Genomic DNA, 20,578 nt, shown 5'->3' with positions numbered 1-20,578 from the left:
CTTGCTGCTAGCCTATACCTGCAGCAAATTATAAGACTCCCTGCACTAGTTTAACTGTCCTGACTAGGGTGTTGGGGCACAGCCCTGGTTCCATCTATTTTTTGCTTACCCATGTCCACTGGTTGAGAAGAGGGAGAAAGTGATTGTGCAGTGCCCAGTTACCCCTGCATATAGGAATACAGAGCCTTTGTAGCCACAGGGGAGCAAAAGTGGGGTGGGTGCCCCAATCTAGTCATTATGTGGATTTGCAAATAAGTAGGTGAAGTAAAAGTAGGTTTAGTCAGACTTTTCTGAACTCTCTGACTGGGGGCGGGGGGTGGGGAATTTACATCAGTGAACAGGACAGGTATTTTATTATTTGATGCCAATTGGTTGGAGAGTTAGATTATCTTCCTAGGCTCATGCCCCAGGCAGTTCTTTGGATCCAGATTGCTCAACTGCACATAAACAGACATATCTTAGACAGTAGTTGGTGCAGCAAACACATTTTCTCCACATGTTTTGGATTTGTAGCCCTTCGGGCTCACTTGCCTTAATTATATTCAGCTATAATGCAAGAAACCTACAGACCTGTATTCTGTGTTCTGTAAGACAAGCTGATTTGGGATTCAACTGAAAGAATTAAAGGATGAAAATATAATTGGTGCCAAACATGGTTTATGGGAAACAGATCTTGCTGTCTCATCAAAAAAGGAGATCAGATTTGATAAGTTTGGTTGACAGAGGAAACTGAATGGATGTAATATACTTAGACTTTGGTGAAACATTTGATTTAGTACCACAAAACATTCGGATTAAAAAGTTAGCACTATACAATGTCAGACTACATACACCTCTACCCAAATATAATGCGACCCGATATAACATGAATTCGGATATAATGCGGTAAAGCAGTGCTCCGGGGGGGACGGGGCTGCGCACTCCAGTGGATCAAAGCTAGTTCAATATAATGCGGTTTCACCTATAATGCGGTAAGATTTTTTGGCTCCCAAGGACAGTGTTATATCAAGGTAGAGGTGTATTAAATGGATTAAGATTTGGCTAACTGACATCTCAAAAAAGTGGTTGTCAACGGAGAACCATCATTAAATGGGGGGTATTTCTAGTGGGATTCCACAGGGATCAATACTAGGCCCAATGCTATTCAGTAATAGATTGCTGGAAATCCCTTGGAGTTAGAAGATGATTGTCTTCCATAAAGTGATAGCTGGTGGATCTACAGGTAACTAATTAGACTGATTTGGGATCCACAGATCTTGTCACAATTGGGGTAGACATTTCCCAATGGAAGGGGTGGATCTGGATTGTTGAGTTGGACTGCAGTGAGTTATTTCCTCCTTTCCTGTTTCTCCTTTGGATCTCGAAGTACCATGATTCTTGCCACAAGGTCCTTTTTCATTTTAGTCAGTCAAGGGCTTGGATTTCCCATGAGGTTGTTAATATTGCACTTCTTCATAGAATCATAGCACTGGAAGGGACCTTGAGAGGTATCTAGTCCAGTCCCCTGCACTCCTGGCAGGACTAAGTATTATCTAGACCATCCCTGACAGGTGTTTGTCTAACCTGTTCTTTAAATCTCCAATGATGTACTTTCCCCAACCTCCCTAGACAATTTATTCCAGTGCTTAACTACCCTGATAGTTAGGAAGTTTTTCTTAATATCCAACTTAAACCTCCCTTGCTGCAATTTAAGCCCATTACTTCTTGTCCTATCATCAGAGGTTAAGAGGAACAATTTTTATCCCTCCTCCTTATAACAACCTTTTATGTACTTGAAAACTGTTGTGTCCCATCTGAGTCTTTTCTTTTCCAGACTAAACTAACCCATTTTTTTTTCAGTCTTCTCTTAGGTCTCCTAGTCATTTGTTTCCCATTTTGTATGTGTGCCCAATTGATTGTTCCTTCCTAAGTGGAGTACTTTGCATTTATCCTTATTGAATTTCATCATATTTACTTCAACCCATTTCTCCAGTTTGTCTAGATCATTTTGAATTTTAATCTTATCCTTCAAAGCACATGCAACCCCTCCTACCCTGGTATTGGCTGCAAACTTTATAATGGCATAAGGGTACACTCATCTAAATCTAATCATGGATGAAGATACTGAACAGAACTGAACCCAGAATTGATCCCTTTGGGACCCCACTGAATATGCTCTGCCAGCTAGACTGTGAATAAATCTCTGGGAATGGTTTTCTAACAAGTTATGCACCCACCTTATAGTAGCTCCATCTTGGCTGTATTTCCCTAGTTTATTTATGAGAGGGTCATGCAAGACAGTATCAAAAGCTTGACTAAAGTCAAGATATGCCACATCTACCACTTCCCCCATCCACATGGCTTGTTACCCTGTCAAAGAAAGCTATTAGGTTGGTTTGATATAATTTGTTCTTGACAAATCCATGCTGACTGTTACTTATCACCTTATCTTCTAGGTGTTTGCAAATTGAATGCTTAATTACTTGCTCCATTATCTTTCCGGATATTGAAGTTAAGCTGATTGGTCTGGAACTCCATGGGTTGTCCTTACTTCTCTTTTTATACATGGGCAAATATAGTGCCATTTTCCAGTCCTCATGTTTGCTTTGAAGCGCTTTTTTGCCTGCCATATGTCCATTGGCCATGGCTCAGTTGTGAGAACATGACCCACTGTGGGAGTCTATTTTCTAGCATTTAAAGAACATGACCAGCCCAACAGAGTTGTTGGTGGTGGATGATAATATCTTCAATGCTGAAGGTTTTGGCTTGGGACAGAACATTGATGTTGGTGCATCGGTCATCCCACTTGATTCCGAAGATCTTGTGAGATCACTGTATATGGTATTGTTTAAGAACTTTTAGGTGTCTACTATACATGACCCGGGCATGATACAAGACAGCAGGGATAACAGTGGCCTGGTACACGAGAAGCTTGGTTTGATTCTTGATGTCATGATCTTTGGAGACATTTTGTTAAGCGTCTGAAAGCTGCACTGGCACATTTAAGGCAGTGTTGAATTTCCTCATCAATATCAGCTTTCGGCACCAGAGAACTGCCGAGGTCAAGGAAGTGCTCAATGTTCTCCAGGGTCTCTTTATTCATCTGAATTATGGGATCAGAATCCTCATGATTTGGAGCCTGTTGGTGGAGTACTTTAGTTTCCTTGTTGTTGAGTGTGAGGCCGAGTATGTTGTAGGCCTCAGAGAAAGTGTCAACTATTTTTTAGAATATTTTCTTTTGAGTGGGCACACAGGGTTCAGTCATCTGCATATTGGAATTCAATGACTGATTTAGTGATAGTCTTGGATCAGTAGTGAAAGAGGTTGAAGAGCTTGCCCTCCATTCTGTATTGGTGTTAACTCTGGAGGGGAGCTTGTCAGCATTCAGAAGGAGGATGACAGCAAGGAAGATGGAGAAAAGGAGTGGAGTGATGACATTACCTTGATTAACTTGGAAGGGGTCCATTTCAAATCCATTGCTGAAGACCGTAAGAGACATGTTGTCGTGGAGGAGTCAGAGGATGGCAACAAATTTTGCTGGGTTTCCAAATTTAAGGAGAATTCTCTAGAGCCTCATGATCAATGGAATTGAATACAAATTAATAGACAAACGAATCACTGCTGATAAGTTTGCAGATGTCAAAGATTGATGGAGTGGTAAATAACATTGAGGAAAGGTCAGTCATACAAAGCAATCTTGATTAGAAAAAGTTCAGAGAAGGGCAACAAAAATGATTAGGGGCTTGGAATGGGTCCCATATGAGGAGAGATTAAAGAGGCTAGGACTTTTCAGCTTGGAAAATAGGAGACTAAGGGGGGATATGATAGAGGTATATAAAATCATGAGTGGTGTGGAGAAAGTGAATAAGGAAAAAAAGTTATTTACTTGTTCCCATAAGAACTAGGGGCCACCAAATGAAATTAATGGGCAGTAGGTTTAAAACAAATAAACAAAATATTGACAGCTCACAGTCAACCTGTGGAACTCCTTGTCTGAGGAGGTTGTGAAGGCTAGGACTTAAGAGAACTAGATAAATTCATGGAGGTTAAGTCCATTAATGGCTATTAGCCAGGATGGGTAAGGAATAGTGTCCCTAGCCTCTGTTTGTCAGAGGATGGAGATGGATGGCAGGAGAGAGATCACTTGATCATTAACTGTTAGGTTCACTCCCTCTGCGGCACCTGGTATTGGCCACTGTCGGTAGACAGGATACTGGGCTGGATGGACCTTTGGTCTGACCCACTATGGCCATTCTTATGATTGCTTGGTAAGATGGACACATTTAAACAAAATGAGTTTTAATACAGCCAAATACAAGGCCATATCTAGGTACAAAGAATGCAGTCCATACCTCCAAAGTGGGAGACTGTATCCTGGAAAGCAGCGATCTTGAAAAGAACCTGATGGTCAGTGTTTTATGTATCCCCTCTCTGTATCCAATCCACAGAGAATGAGTGTGTCTACTACAGACGTCCATTACATCACCTGGTTCTTTAGCTAAAGGTATAAATACTCATATTTTCAGCTATAGAAGTCTCTGGTTCAGTCCCTTGTGTGCCAGACAAGATGGGGGGTGAGGGGACAGAACATAAACAATTGTCAAAAATATCATCCTACAGTAAATGGAAGGTGAATTATCAAATTAAAATTCTCTTTCTGGTACAACAAGCTGAGTAATCTAGCAAGCTTTTAGAGAGTTTTCCTCCATGTAATTCAGCCTTTTGTTTCCTTTGTCAGTCTGTTTAGTACATGATTAAAACAGTACCAGAAACTATAGTTATCTGCTGTTACACACAGCTGAGGACTGACATTACCAGCTGTGTTCCTCCTACCCCATGCTTTCCCCTTTTCTCTCTCCCCCATTTTGTCTTCTCAGTCAACATGCATTCATTTGACTTTAATTGCATACAAATAACATTGTAACAAATGTGAGGTTCTCCCCCCCCCCCAAAAGCACAATTATAGTCTCATGCACACATAGTAATACATTGTATTGAGACGTGCACATATATACACATGTGAAATAATGTTTTCTATGAGAGAGCAATAATATTAGGACATATATTTGAGACCAAATAAAAAACCTTGGATACAGTGGTCACAGCTCTATTAAAACTACTTGAACAAATGTAATGTATGTCTTTTCTAGAGATGTATAACAAAAACTACCTACCTAAGAACCAGTTTTTGGAATGATGCTATATGTATTTTCAAAAACACATGTTACCTGTCTGTCTACCTAAAGACAGGCAATACTGACATATGCGATTAATTTAATTAAATTAGACCCCTCAACCTTCATTACACACAAATCTAAAAAGACATGCTCATAGACTGAAAAAGTCTGAGAAGTGGATTTCAAAATTGTTTTCTCAACAGAAATGTAATTACACCTTCTCCAAGTTAAGGATACTATCTAAATCTACAGCATTAATCCAAACATTCTTTTTACCAGACCTCAGCTAAACTACAGCAGCTCAGGTTTATGCTAGTCTAAGTTTTAAACAAAGTCACGGAACTTTAATACATCTCTTGGTACATTCGTCTGTGCTCTGTTTGAATAAGTCCCTTTATAAAAGAAGCAATGTCCCTATGATATTGCCATCACTTAAATAAACACCCTACAATGTAATTTGGAAAAGTTGCATTGACATTTGTTGGCTGCTGTGAAATGCATCATTCTAAACTGAAAGAACTTTAACAGTTTAGCAACCCATGCTACCGACCGTGAAGGGTAGCAAAGGAGAAATTCTAGTCAAATGTAGTCTAAGTTCATAAGGGTGGCACTGCTTATACAGCATATTTCCTGCCTTCTTGAGCCCATGCAAGCCCCTTTGGTACACATGCAGCTGAGGGTCTGCAGGATTTCAGGCTTCTGGGGCCAGGCAAGTGAAGCCAGGAAACAGGTCTGCACTTCAGGAACAGGTGGATTTTTGACCAGGAAAAAAACAACAACAACAACTTAATTTAAGTTAATGCTGCTCCTTACAACATTGAGTGGCTTCTATCTACTACTGAAAGAAAGATATAAAGTTGTGGCGCACACATACACACAATGGTATCATGGCTTCTGAGTTAACCAAACAGCCAAAAAAAAGGGTGTGGTTCAGAGGCATCATAAAGGAGTTTCTCTGTGGCTGCCCTGGTACTAAAAAGACCAGAAGCAGTCTTCCTCAAGGAATCTGCACAGAAAGAGACAAGGTAGCCATGCCCTACCAAGTGACAAATAGCTCCTCAAAGCAAACAATTGATTGGGTTCATATTTTCTGTTAAATTTTCCCTTTCTATTGATTTTTCCAAAGAATTTGGTCCCTAGACTTTAACATTTGACTAAATAGGATATTCAGATAGAAATGTCTTTTGTATATCAAAGGATTGTTTAGCCAAATATTAAAATAAATGGTCAGACTTATTTAAAAAGGGAAGACATGCACTCAACCCCACGGGATACATTTTCAGAAGGTCTGAGGCATAGCCAGGTCTCCCAGTCTGTATCCACCTGCTGCCTCTTGCTTTAAACTTAGGCCTGATGTACACTAGAAAATTAGACCAACATAATGGTCACTCAGGGGTGTAAAAAATCCACATCTGAGTGACGCAGTTAAACTGACCTAATGCCCAGTGTAGTCAGTGCCACGTTGACAGGAGAATTCTTCTTTTGACCTAGTTACCACCTGTCGGGGAAGTGGAGTACCTACACCAGTAGGAGAACCCCTCCTGTCAGAATAGGTAGTGTCTTCACTGAAGGACTACAGTTATGCAGCTGTAGCTGTTTATGTGTAGCCAGACCCTTGGACTAAGCTGTTTGGAGCAGGGATCATTTCTTTGTTCTGTGTTTGTACAGTACCTAGAACAGCAGGGTCCTGGTTTATGTGACTCCTCGCTGCTTTCACAATACAAATAATAGTCAGGCTCCCTGCCTGTGCCCTGTTTTTTGTGCCTGCTGAATGAATTGCCAATACAGATCTGCTCACTGTGCCTCTGACTAACTCAGGGCCATGCAGAATTCCACTAGGCAAAATTCCACCTTTCTATATCAGTTTTTTAGTAACTCTTAGGACTTATCTCTGAGCTTCTTAATAAAGCACTGGAATATGGGACCAGATCCCCAGTTATGAAAAAAATCCATTTACACCAGCTGAAGATCTAGCCAATGATGAATATATATGGGAGTGTACCTTGATATTTATGTTCAGTGCTTATTAATGTTCCAGCTCCAACCACTGTATATAAAGTACCCCACAAGTGTGTTAGCAAAGGAAGAATCGTATGATGGCTGAAAGGCAGGCAAACAGTCTGACTCAAGACTTAATATAAGAGCCAACTGATAAGGAACAATTATTACTGTGAGCATACTAGTTTAACTGCCTTGAAACCTTTTAACTGCAGCTGGAATATAGAACAATAAGATCAAAAGAATTAAAATAAGAAGAGCCGAAAACAAAAAAATGATAATATGTATGCTGCTGGCACTATTATTTATAACTGATCAGTCACCAACTATTTCTGGATTATTATAACTAATTAGACAACTTTCACTTAGTGCCCTATTGAAGCTTTGAGAACAAAGGGAGTAAGGAAGAAAGGCACCCTGCACACTTTACTCCTCTCACACACCTCAGTCTGCCCTAAATCATCAATTATTAAATCAGCTTGGGAGTCTGTTACATGTCAAACAACAAATGGATGCCACTCGAGCTCACTTGGCAGAACAGAATTACCAAAAGATGTAAAATATATGGGAATAATTAGAACTAAAAATCTTGAAAGTATGCTTTAGCCCAATGTAAACTCATTGACAGGTCTCTGTCTTGAATAGGCTTCTACAAATATATATACACACACAAACAATTCTCAATAACTTCAATGCAAGCTGTAAAGGGAAAACGGAGGGCAGGATTTGGGTCTTCTGGAGGAAAATTACTACAACACAAAGGATGTTACCCAATGTTATTTATTCTCACCTCTCCACACATGAATAGCCACAAGTATTTCTTTGCTGCAATAAACAAGTTGCTATAAAAAATTGTAATGGGACAAAGCAAGAAACTATAGACTTGATTCGCTATCCAGTCTCTCCCAGAGAAAGATGACTCCCAGGCTGTGGGTACCCATCCACAGAAGACTGGCCAGAAAAGAGGTTGCAATAGCAAAAGATTCCCCGAAGCCCTGCTCTGCAGCAGCTTTGCCAAGTCTTGTGATATTTGGCCTTTTCTTTAGAGCCCCAGGTTGTTGAGTCAGGTGATTATGAGTATTATATCTTCCATTTTATTTTTAAGTACATTTCTAGCCCTCATCATTTCAGAGAGAACTTGTGAACGTGTACCCCAAAGGCTTACAAACCAGAAGGCAAATAAAACCTAAAATGTCATTGTTAGTAGCTGAGATTTTAAAATAATTTCATGATTTTGGAGCCTGACTAATGATTTTTGAATACTTGAGGTTGGTAATACCAGTGGTAGGATCCTGTAGCCACCACTATAGTCCAGAAAATGGGCAGGGACATCAACATGAAGATGCAGTAGTGGGAAGGAATTGTAGCCTGACTCCTTACCCAGATGGATAATTCGGCTGGTCACTAAGCTGGAGAGAGAATTCCTGCTCTTCCAGGTTTGCTGTCAGTGAGGGGAAGCCACCTCTAAACTGCTTGTAGCGACTTCACCTGCTGGTTCCGTTCTCCCACCATCCTTGCTGCACAGTGGGGTTTAGAGCTGGAGATGCTCAATCCAGCCACGTTCTGCCCCTCTGAAGGATTAAGACTGAGGACAGAGACTTGCAGAGGGGGAGCTGTACTAGTATGTGGCTGTCCAATCCCATTTCCCCTTAGACAGAAGTCTGTGATGCCTCTTTCCTCTCATATACCATTATGATTGAAGGTAACTGGGCACTGGAATCACTAGAAAGGCTGGGTTCCCTCCAGCTACTTGAAATCCACGGGAAGAGTAAATAGGCTTGAAAACCAGGACCAGCAATCCTGCTCGCAACTCCAAAATAAAGCTGCCATCTGGGAAGGACAGGCCACTCACATCTAAGCTGCCACTCTCCCCCTACCCCCGCAATAAGGAAGATGGTAGAAGAGGCCCCCTGAGTTCAGGACAAGATACTGTGTTATTCAGATTTTGTGACTGCTACTGAAGAACTCTGGCTCAGTCCCTCCCTGGCACCTCCATTGCTGGAGGGGAATTACTGCAGCTCCAGGGATGGAATAGTCCTGTGGCTCCTGTACAGGAGAGACAGAGAGAGTCAGACAGAGTCTGACAGAGAAAAACAAACAAACAAAAAGCACACAAATGGATCAGCATTCTTGGAATATTACTCGCAGGGGTGAGGAGCTGATTCACATCTGCCTTCCAGACATTCAACGCCATATGCCCACAGTGGTGATGCAGAGTCTCTCCAGTCCTCCCCACTACCATATTAGATGTGATCACCCTCAACTTTGAATGTACAGCTGGGCTATATGGAAATAAGGAGCTAACATGCTCCATACTCATTTAGGAGGAGGTCAGGATTTACTCTATAGTTTCACATGTCAGTACTGCATACTTAGGTAATAAAAGGAAAAGTCATTGATTATTTACATAGACTGACCCTGTGAGGACACTGACACCCTGGCACCACAATATTCACTACTGTCATGTAATTAGGATATGTTTTGTACAAAGTATGCCTTGTGAGGTATTCTAAAGTCTTGATCTGCTATACATTAATATCTCATTGGATTATATGTGCTATCATAGTATATGAAGTTATGAAGTTTGGCTATGTATGTGTTACTGAAACATGTTGTGAAGTTGAAAACAAGCAGCCTTTCAGGTACAAAAGTAAGAAGGCCAAACAATGTTAATGGCTTATTGAGGCAATGCACACAAGCACAAGGATTACCCCAAGAACTGTGTACAATTGAAACCTCTCAGAGATAGCACTACACAATGAGAACTGTTTGACCCAGGTCACAGCAAAAGAGCTTTCCAGCAAGTGGAAAAAATAACATCATGGGGGGACCTCACTCTCCCTAGAACACCACATCTGTAAACACCTGACGAATAAAGACTGAACTGGGGCGGGACGGGGGGAGGGAGTGATGGTCCCAGACTAAGAGATTGCTAGCCTGTGTATGAAAACCTGGGAAACCCAAGCACCAAAGCCAAGACAGCTTGTGCCTTAAGAATCTGCCAGCCTTTTTATCACTCAGGGTGAGAATTTGCTAATTCATATCCTATCTACACAATATGTTAAGCTCGGTTTGTGGTTTTGTTTATTAACTAGGCAAACTGCTTTGATCTGTTTGCTATCACTTCTAATCACTTGGAATCTATCTTTTGTAGTTAATAAATTTGTTTTTGCTTTAATCCAAACCAGTGTGCATTTGACTTCACATTGAGGGAGAGGTGGACTGGGTGTTAAACCCATATACTGGCCAGATTTGACCAGGGCAGGACAGTACGGCTCTGAGGTCCTAGGCTGGTGGTTAGAGAGCCTGCATATGACTGCAGCTGGGTGTGTCCCTACCTGTGTGATTGCTGGTGACAGTGCAAGCTTGGAGGGCTTTGCAACTTGTCACAGCAGCACAGTGAGAGGGAGCCCAGGCTGGTGGGTCAGAGGGCTCAGTGGTACCCCAGTTCCAGGTGGCAACCTGGGGGTAACCTGTCACAGACATGATCCTTGATAATAGAGATTCAAAAAAGTGAAATTCAGATAATCAAGGTTCTGCTATCTATTTGTCTATCATGGATTCTAAAGCCAGCAGGAACCATTGTGATCATTTAATCTGACCTCCTGTCAGGCAATAGAACTTCTCTAAAATAATTCCTGGAGCATATCTTTTAAAAATGGTCAATGATGGAGAATCCACCACAACCCTTGGTAAATTGTTCCAGTGGTTAATTACTCTCAGTTAAAAATGCACGTCTTATTTCCAGTCTGAATTTATCTACCTTCAGCTTCCAGCTATTGATTATATTATGCCTAGCTCTTCAATCTATCAGAAAAAAATATCAAATATTTATTCCCCTTGTAAATTATAATCAAGTCACCCCTTAATCTTCTTTGTTACGCTATATGCACACACTCAAAGAGCTCAATCACTAGAAGACATGTTTTCTAATCCTTTAATCATTTTCATGAGTCTTCTGAGCCCTCTCCAATTTTTCAACATCTTTTATGAATTGTTGACATCAGAACTAGACACAGCATTCCAGCGTGGTCACACCAGTGCCAAATACGGGGCTAAAATAACCTGTCTACTCCTACTTGAGGTTCCCCTATTTATGTATCCCAGATTAACATTAGCTCTTTTGGCCACAACAACAGAGTAGGAGCTCATGTTCAGCTGATTATCCACCATGACCCCAAAATCTTTTTCAGAGTCATCACTTCCCAGGCTAGAGTCTCCCATCCTGTAAGTACAGTCTACATTGCTTATTCCCAGATGTAAATGTATACATTTAGCCATATTCAAATGTGTATTGTTTGCCTGTGCCCAGTTTACCAAGCAATCCAGATCACAGTATCAGCGGCCAGTCCTCTTCATTATGTGCTGCTTCCCCATTTTGGGGGTCTACTGACAACCTTATCAGTGATAATTCTGTTTTCTTCCAGGTCATTGAATAAAAATGTTAAATAGCATAGGGTCAAGAACCAATCATTAGTACAATGTTGTTGCTAGTAAAAAGTTTGCCCACATTTAGCCCTCACCCCCCACCAAGTTTCTGTCCCTCTTAATATAATCATTAAATCTGTGCAGACAGGTTTTCTAGCCAAAAAGTGAGCTTCCACCACAAAGTTCCTGCAGGAATGATACGTTCCTATTAATCTTCAGACAGCTTTCCAGAAACCAGGACTCTGTTTAGAGACTACCAAATTCAGTGGGACAGATTTCCCAAACTCTGATAGCAATCTCCAACACATGATGTCCTTGCATAGTCTGCTAAATGCAATGGAGTCATTTTCCAAGGACCACAAAGTTTCTCGGTGAATTCAGCTGCAATGTGCAGAATTCTCCCTGTCCCTGTCTTCACCCTGAATGGAATTTTGAAATCTTCCACAACTCTTTTTAAAATCTGTTTGATCCCAAAATTCTTATCTCCCTGATACAAAATATATGCCAGTCATATTGCATAGCACAATTTGTGTATAGTATTGGGCAAATATTTTTATTTTTTGTTCAGTAGACAAAAAAACCCAAACCCAATTTGGATTGAACCAAGTGATTAAAAAAAATATCCTGGCAAAACAGAAAAGTTGGAAAAAAATCGTTTTGGATCAAACAAAATATTTCTTTTTTGGAGTTTGAGAGGCTTTTAAATAAAAATGTAGAGAAATTTTGAAACTAAGCATCTTTCCCAAATGAAAAATCAAAATGTTTCACTCTGAAATGCCAAAATGAGCTATTTTGACATTTCCAATTCGTTCTTTGTAAAAAAGAGACACTATTAACTGAAAACAGCCGAAATTCACAAATGGTTTCAGTCACCCCAAATCTGCATTTTTGTGCAAGAACTAGTCACATAGATTTCATCTAGCTCTTCTTTGTGTAACCCCTTTTTAATCAATTTCTAACAGTTGTCCTCTAATTAGATTCAGTATTTATCTGGTACTGACTTTAAACTTCAGAAACTTCTTTCTGCTACATTTCAGATTTTTGTCACATACTATCATAGGCATCTTTACTTCCAGTTTCAGCAGTTCTGGAAAATAATTTAGCTTTCTTGTCAATAGGCTTATTCAGTCAGGGTCATGCTGCATGCCAGTCTAGCCCCAGGAAACCCTCAAATTTATTGAGTTTGAAACTATGTGATCGTCAGTGCTCCTAATAGATTTTTTAATTTAATAAGATAGAGTAGTCAAGGCTCAGGTAATAGACTCAGGGTTGCTTACTGTGACTTGAAGCACAATTATGAGTCTTATAATACAAGAGAGAAAGCTACGGAAGATAGTAGTTTAGTATTTTAAATATCAACATCAGGAGCCCTTGGATTCAGATGCATTATTTACAGGCTTTTGTTGAGCTCAGCTGAGTTAGCGTGCCCTCAAATCCTGTAAAAATAAAACTGAAAATAAAGAGGTGATAAAACAGCCATTGTTCATATTTCTGATTTACATAAATCTGAAAGTTAATAAAGTGAAACTCTAAAGTAACATGGCAATAGGACTGTTTTCATTAAAAAGAGAGACTCCAAGCCTCTTTCCTTGTTGCAGATAGTTTATCAATATGTAAATAACAGCAGCACAATTATCACATGAGGGTGATCTCACCAAGGCTGATAGAGCTTTTATTAGTGACAAAAGAAAAAAAAAAATACAGCTTTCTCAAAGTCTTTCCATTATGTTTAATCTCTGCTGCTATACAAGGAAACTATTTGGGCCTTTCATTTCCACATTAGATTCTAGAGTTGCACCAACTACAGCATTTCTGTGAAGTACTAAGAGTTTTATTCTGCCATTTTATACACAGTTTCCCTCTGATTTTTGCATAATTTGAAATGAGAGCTGTGTAAGATCACTCTCAATTTATATCATGCATAACTGTTATTCTGATAAACAAAAATTCATGCATGATTAGCAACCCTGAAGTTTGCTTGTTGTGTCAGAATATATTTAGTAGGCAGGTGATTTTCCTTATAGGATTTTACTTCCGCAACTCTTCAGCAGGTATTGTCAGCAGCAAGAAGTGCCAGGTTCAGATATCTAGAGATCCCTCTTAAAACTATTAAAAAAAAAAATCAACTGACTTGAGCCACTCTCAAATTTCTAGGAGCACTAAATACCTTCATTGAGTTCCCTTAATAGGCAATACTTCCCCACTCACAAACACGGAGTCTGAATATTGAAACAAGGAAAACTTTATCGGGGGAAGGGACCCCAGCAACAATAGATCTACATGAATGAAAAGTATAACTCGCCATGGTAAATTTGGCAATAGCCCATTAACTCAGTTTCCCTATCTGACTGTGGACTCATCCAAGAAGCAATGTGCCTTTACCACATAACTTCCCCCTTTCCCATCCACTAGCACCCCCGCCATGGTTTGGTGTCAGTGGGTAGCATAGTCTCAGAGTCCTGAGGTCCACTTGGTCAGGCATTTCTCCAGGCCCTTGAGAAGGGCTATCTGGTCCTACCCTAAGGCTCCACCACTTAACCCAGCTATAGTGATTTCAGCTCTGCAGTTTCAATAAAGACCCCTCTCTGCTTTGCACCCCAGAGAGGATCCCTCTATGTATCATAACCTGTCAAAGAGTCCTCCCAAAAATGTCAAGTATCAGAGTGTAGCCGCGTTAGTCTGTATCCACAAAACAAGGAGATCTCCAGAGGTGAAAGTAAGCTGGTACGGCGTACTGGCAAGAGCCGGTATGCCGTGCCGGACTGGACCATCTTCTGGGGCGGTGATTTAAAGGGCCCAGGGCTCCAGCCGCTGCGGGGAGCCCCGGGCCCTTTAAATCACCGCTGGAGCTCCAGCAGCCGGGCTCGGGCGGGGATTTAAAGGTCCCAGAGCTCCCCACAGCGGCTGGAGCCCCGAGTCCTTTAAATCACCTCCAGAGCCCTGCCGCCACTACCCCAGCCCTAGCCCTGCTGCCCAGGCTAGTGGCGGCAGGGCTCCCACAGTGATTTAAAGGGCCCGGAGCTCCGCAGCAGCCAGAGCCCTGGGCCCTTTAATTTGCCCCTGAGTCCTGGGGCTCCCAGCCGCCTCTGCTGCTAGTAGCTCCGGGGTGATTTAAAGGCCCTGGGGCTCCCAGTCACAGCTGGCGCCCTAGGGCCTTTAAATTTTGAAAGCCCCCCCACTTTCTGTTGAGGCCACGCCTCTTCCCATTGAGGCCACGCCCTACTCAGAACTCCAGCGTACCCGTAAGTCCTTTAAGTTACTTTCACCCCTGGAGATCTCCCAACAATGGAGATCCTCAGTAAAGAGGGACCCTAAAGTGTAACTGGAGTAATTCTGATTTACACATTCTCAGAACTGGTCATAACTTTTCAGTCATATCATGTGTACAAACCAGCTTTAGTGTGACATTCCAGTGACATAACAGAAGATCTTCAACAAAACTTAAACACAAACCACAGCATTATATTTGTCTTATTTGGAAGTTCCTTTTTATATACCTTGAAAATTAAGAGATCTTTTTAGAGCCCTAGGTGGAATGTTAAATTGAACACAGAGAAATTGAAAGATTTTCTGCCCGTTGAGATACTTTTAGTGTGACTGTCCTAACCAATTTATCTGGATCTTTGGACTAGTGACAGAAGATCTAGCCTTTCTGAGCTTTAAACATACATAAGGTTAACCTTCCTAACATGGCCTTCTCTGATTTTGCACTCTAGCTTTGGAAATCTTGGAGAGATTTTTGACCTACATTGTCATTCTTATTAGTGTTGAAATGTGGATTGTCTGTCTGAATTACAGCTCTTTTGGATAAAGAACATGAAACTTGGATTATCCAGGAAACTAATTTAGGCTAGTAGCTCTAGCAATTCTATTGTATATACTGCAAGTACAGAACTCTTGTGCTATGAAATAAAAAAATGCTAGTAACTGTTTGGTCTTCATCCCTAAAAATTAATTAGTCTGCTTTGCTAATTGCATCATAGATCTGTATACACCTCTCCCATCCTTGAACATCCTTGAACCCAGAAATGTGCAGCGAACACTCCCCAGAATTTCCAGACTTCATGTGACCTACACCTGTCTCCCAAGCCCTAGAAAGGAACTCCTGTGAGGAAAACAGCAGGAAATTCTAGCCAGCAGGAACAGTGAACAGGCAGCTACAGCACAAATATTTGGACACTGATGACATCATCAATGCCTGACTGTTTTTTTACCGTTTTGCTCTGGTTATTCTCTCCCTTGTGCTAATTATCTTTTTGGTCCAGCTTTCTCCCATCCCTTCCTACAGGCTCTGTGCCTCACTCCAACTGCCCTCCACACTCCTCTCCTTCCATCCTTCTTCTGCCTTCCCCTATCCCAGTTATAATCCCTTCCACCACTGGCTCTAGGCACCATCAAACCAAGCACGTGCTTGGGGCAGCACAATTCCAGGGGCGGCATTCCGCCCACCTTATTTATTTATTTTTTTGCTTCGGCAGTTGCACTCTCAGAGGTTTTTATTTTTTATTTATTTTTTTTTTGGCATGCTTGGGGCGGCAAAAAAACCTAGAGCCTGCCCTGCTCCCTTCCCTTAACTTTCAATGACCATCTCTTCTCCCTTAACTTTTCTCTGTTTAGCTCATCCCCTCCCAAAAAACCCCACCCAAAACTTAAACAAATAAATTGTGGAACCAATATGGGGCTAGATTCACAAAAGAATTTAGGCACCTAACCGCTACTTTAGGCACCTAAATCCCAGAATCAGGCCCCACTGGGATTCACAAAAACCTGCTCAGATGCCTTTGAACATTGTAAGCACCTAAACTCACTTGGTGCCTACATTTTTGCAGTAAAAGTTCCTTAGGTACTTATGTTTCTGCCTCTACATATGCATACTCATGCACACTCTAGGCATCTGGAGGCCTAAGCCCCAACACGGCTCATGAAACAGGTGAAAGATAGATGTTCTTCCACCTAACTTGCCTTTGGGGCCCAATCCACTAGGCATTTTCAGAGGCCGTTTTCTGATTCAGGTCCCTCATGTGAGCTCACAAAAGAGATCTGAGCAAGAGGAGAACCTCCTTCATAACTTTTAGCCCTGCGGTTAAGGCACACAAATGAGAGATGCCAGATGCCTGTTCAAATCCCTTCTTTCCCTCAGGTAAGATGCACTGGGTTGTGTGACTTCCCTTCTGAGGCACAAAGCTCTCCCCATTCATTGTGTAGGGAGTCTAGCTGCCTAACTGATGATTTACAAATCCCAGTGATTTTCTAGGTGCTTAAAAGTTGGGCATGGCGATGACTAGAGTTACCACACTTCAATTTCTTTGAGAATCTAGCCCTTGCAGACCCTTATTCTGTTCACTTACTAACATGTTACATTCCCTCCTCTCCCCCTTCAACCCTCCTTCTATCTGTGTGTCTAGTTAGTCTCTGCACAAAAGAGCTTACAGTCTGTCTCCTGCTCTATGTTTCGTTAGTGTATTAGTGACGAGTAATTGGAGTTTGCATTTAGTGCTTTGCTTCTGGCCCATTTCTACTTTTTATAGGTTCTGACAGAGCCTGGGGCTCCCCCTGAAAACTGCATCACACAAGTGATATTATGCCATGAACCTTAGCACCACTTTGTTCAGTATGACATACAAGACCTGGTTCTCCGCTGCTTGTGCAATGCACCATGTGACATCATTTACTTTTACCAAGTGGGTGTAAAAGGCTGCCAGATCAGAAGACAGCATTTACACCCACTTCACACTCATGCTGCATGATCACCCAAGGTTCACAGCAGAAGAAAATAAAGCCATACTATTGAAGTTGATCCAAAGCCAACAGTTACCTCAGCAAACTTTACATGTTTCTGATCACAACAACTGATTTGATTAAAATGGTTTAAAGATGACCATTTTCCTTGGACAAATGAAAATTCTGTATTTTTTTTATTTTAATGAATATTTCACTACAATAATCATAGCCCAGAAAATACAGCTACATCTATTTGTCAAGATTATTTTCAAATTTATATATGCAATTTATAAATTCTGGAGCATTATACTGTAGCTACCTATTCAATATCATTTCCAGCTCCACAGAATTGCCTGTTTCTGTCTCTTAAGCAATAAAGTTAAAGGGGAGAAGAGATTGTCTGAAAAATTATTTTGTGAGTTGTAGCTAAGGCAGACCTCACATCAGGACCTGTAGAAATGCTGAAGCTCTTTATAGTGCAGTTCGAATGCAGACACAGTTGGACATAACTAAGTATTAGTTTCCTTTTGGTTGGCTTCTTATTCTTCTGCCCTGGGACTGAAAAAAATCTGCCTTAAGGCTTCATAGCTTTCATTACAGGGTATGAATTTTCTAGCTATTCAACACCTGTATTTAACTTAAAATGAAAAAGTTCTCCCACTTACAAGTTACTGAAACAATACACCCCAGGGAATAGTGTCCCATTATCTTCTCCTGATGTGTAATTACTTCATTATTTCAGATGACATCAGGTAATTTCCAAGAGTTCCTTATGCCAAAAGTTCAGATTCAAATCTCTGTACACTATATAAGGACACAGTCACCATCCCACACCCCCTCATGGCAAGGGTGCCTCTGCACTGCCCCGCTCTTGATGCTCCCTCTTCTAGGCCCTTTTAAACAGATGCCACATGCTTGATCATCCAATCCATCTCCACCCTAATTGGGTCCAGGTTTATTCAGACAAATGAACTCAAAAAGCAAAACTCAAAGGTCTGTTCCAGGACACAGCTCTTACCTCAGAGCCTGGATGAGAGAGAGTGTTCATTCACATGGTCCTTTTATCAGTTCTTAGGAGATACACCATTCTGTGCATGCAGCTATGCTGTTCAGAGTTAACTCCCTTACAGATTTTCCAAAGTCAGCTCCTTTTTCAAAGATTGGTTCAGCTTTCCTATAAGGAACCAGCTGCTTGAAAATCCCTCCCAGTGCCAGGTGTCTCTGGTTAGCTCATTTAGCAAGCCTACTCCAGGCTTTAAGTGTCCTTCAGGCAGCTCCCTCACTCCCCTTGCTCTCTCATAGCTATAGAAAATAGTGCCAGTTTTTCCACTTGACCCCATAATGCACATATTCAGAGGGAATCCTTCCTTCCTTCCTTTGGGAGCAGCCTGCTTAGTTGACTCTACTCATCTATTTACTGCAAGATAGAAATTGAATTCCACCTTGATCTATGCTGCTTCCTACCAGCCTGCCATATTGGTGGACAGGGGTGGCCTTAGGGAAAATGATGACCTGGGCAAACTTGTATTTTGGCACCCCTGTCCCTGGCTTCCCCCCCAATCACCCCTGGCCCCTGCTGCCTCCCCCTCTCCCCCCATTGCCCCAAGCTCCCTTCCAAGGCCAACCTGCTCCTTGCCTCCTGACCACAACATCCCCACAACCCACGGTGCCACGAGCGGTCACCCATATCACCCACCATAAGGCTGGCTCTGTTTGTGGAGAAGGGAACCTCACCAACAGTTAAGATAACTTCTTTCTTCCAATCTAGGCTGTGCAAATTGGCCAAAGAGTGGTCACAGCAGATCTTTCGTATCTTTGAAGACATGAATATGAGAGCAACAATTTCTGTGCAATTACTTGATAGGTTGGCTACCCCACTTAGTGAGTCGTCTTCTGTGTTGGGCACCTGCTAAATGTCCATTTTGTAAATGGTACCCACTGTAAAATAGATATATTTTATGTTACCAGTGTTAAAAGAAATAATGACTAACAGAAGGGAGACAAACTGCAAACTGGGAGAACTAGAACTAGATACAGCAGGGGATCTTTTGAGACTGTTTTGAGATTGCTTAGAACATATGCAGAAACCTGGGACATAAGATACCCTTTTTGAATCCTGGCTCAGCAGAATGAAATGAGTGCAAGACACTCAAGCCATAATAATGTCAGACTGGATACTATGGATTGCTCGAGGTAATAAAGATATTCTTAAACCCATAGATTTCCTGAACTTTGCCAACTCAGACTTCATTGACCAAAGTTACATTGAGAAGGTAAAGAAATGGTCAGATATTTTGAAATCTATGGCAGGTATGGTCACATCACCCAACCTTACTGGGAAAGGAAACTAAAAATTACAGTTGTCAGTGTCAAAGAGGCTGAGCTGCTGTGTCTTGAGGCAGGATAACTGCAGTGGCACAGAGTGCTTGCAGAAGTGAGCAGTTTTCATTTACTGGGCTTAGAAGGTAAAAGATTTAAATGCTCATTACACTTTGGACCTCTGCAAAAGTATTAGAATAATAGAAGATTAGGGTTGGAAGAGACCTCAGGAGGTCATCTAGTCCGACCCCCTGCTCAAAGCAGGACCAACCTCAACTAAATCATCCCAGTCAGGGCTTTGTCAAGCCAGGCCTTAAACACCTCCAAGGAAGGAGATTCCACCACCTCCCTAGGTAACCCATTCCAGTGCTCCATCTAGTGAAATAGTTTTTCCTAATTTCCAACCTAGACCTCCCCCACTGCAACTTGAGACCATTTTTCCTTGTTCTGTCATCTGCCATCTCTGAGAACAACCTAGCTCCATCCTCTTTGGAATCCCCCTTCAGGTAGTTGAAGGCTGCTATCAAATCCCCCCTCACTCTTCTCTTCTGCAGACTAAATAACCCCTGTTCCCCCAGCCTCTCTTTGTAAGCATGAAAGTACTAATCTGCCATTGAGTAACCAATCTCTGGCAAGAGGAGGTAGACTAAGTTTCTATGGCTGGGCTGGACAGATGTATTCAACCAGCCAGGCACATGGGAATTATGTTACTCATGCTAGTGAGGTGATCAGTTCATGACTTCTTTTATATACTTTAACTAAAGATTAGGACACATATTTCCAAATATCAGTTGGAAAGTATCTATCTATGAGAGGATCAAGAATGGCAATCCAAGAAGGAGTTAGAAGTGAGATATAGATACTAAAGGGAGTTATCCTAGGACCAGAGCTAGTCTCCAAGTCCTGCAGCTCAGATGGGATAGAGGATAACTCAGGAGTCTCCTGATGTAGCAAGC

Source organism: Terrapene carolina, unplaced genomic scaffold, assembly GCF_002925995.2.
Source record: "Terrapene carolina triunguis isolate 2854851 unplaced genomic scaffold, T_m_triunguis-2.0 Scaffold66, whole genome shotgun sequence".
NCBI lineage: Eukaryota > Metazoa > Chordata > Testudines > Emydidae > Terrapene > Terrapene triunguis.
The sequence above is the reverse complement of the archived record's forward strand: the minus strand, read 5'-3'. Positions refer to the sequence as shown.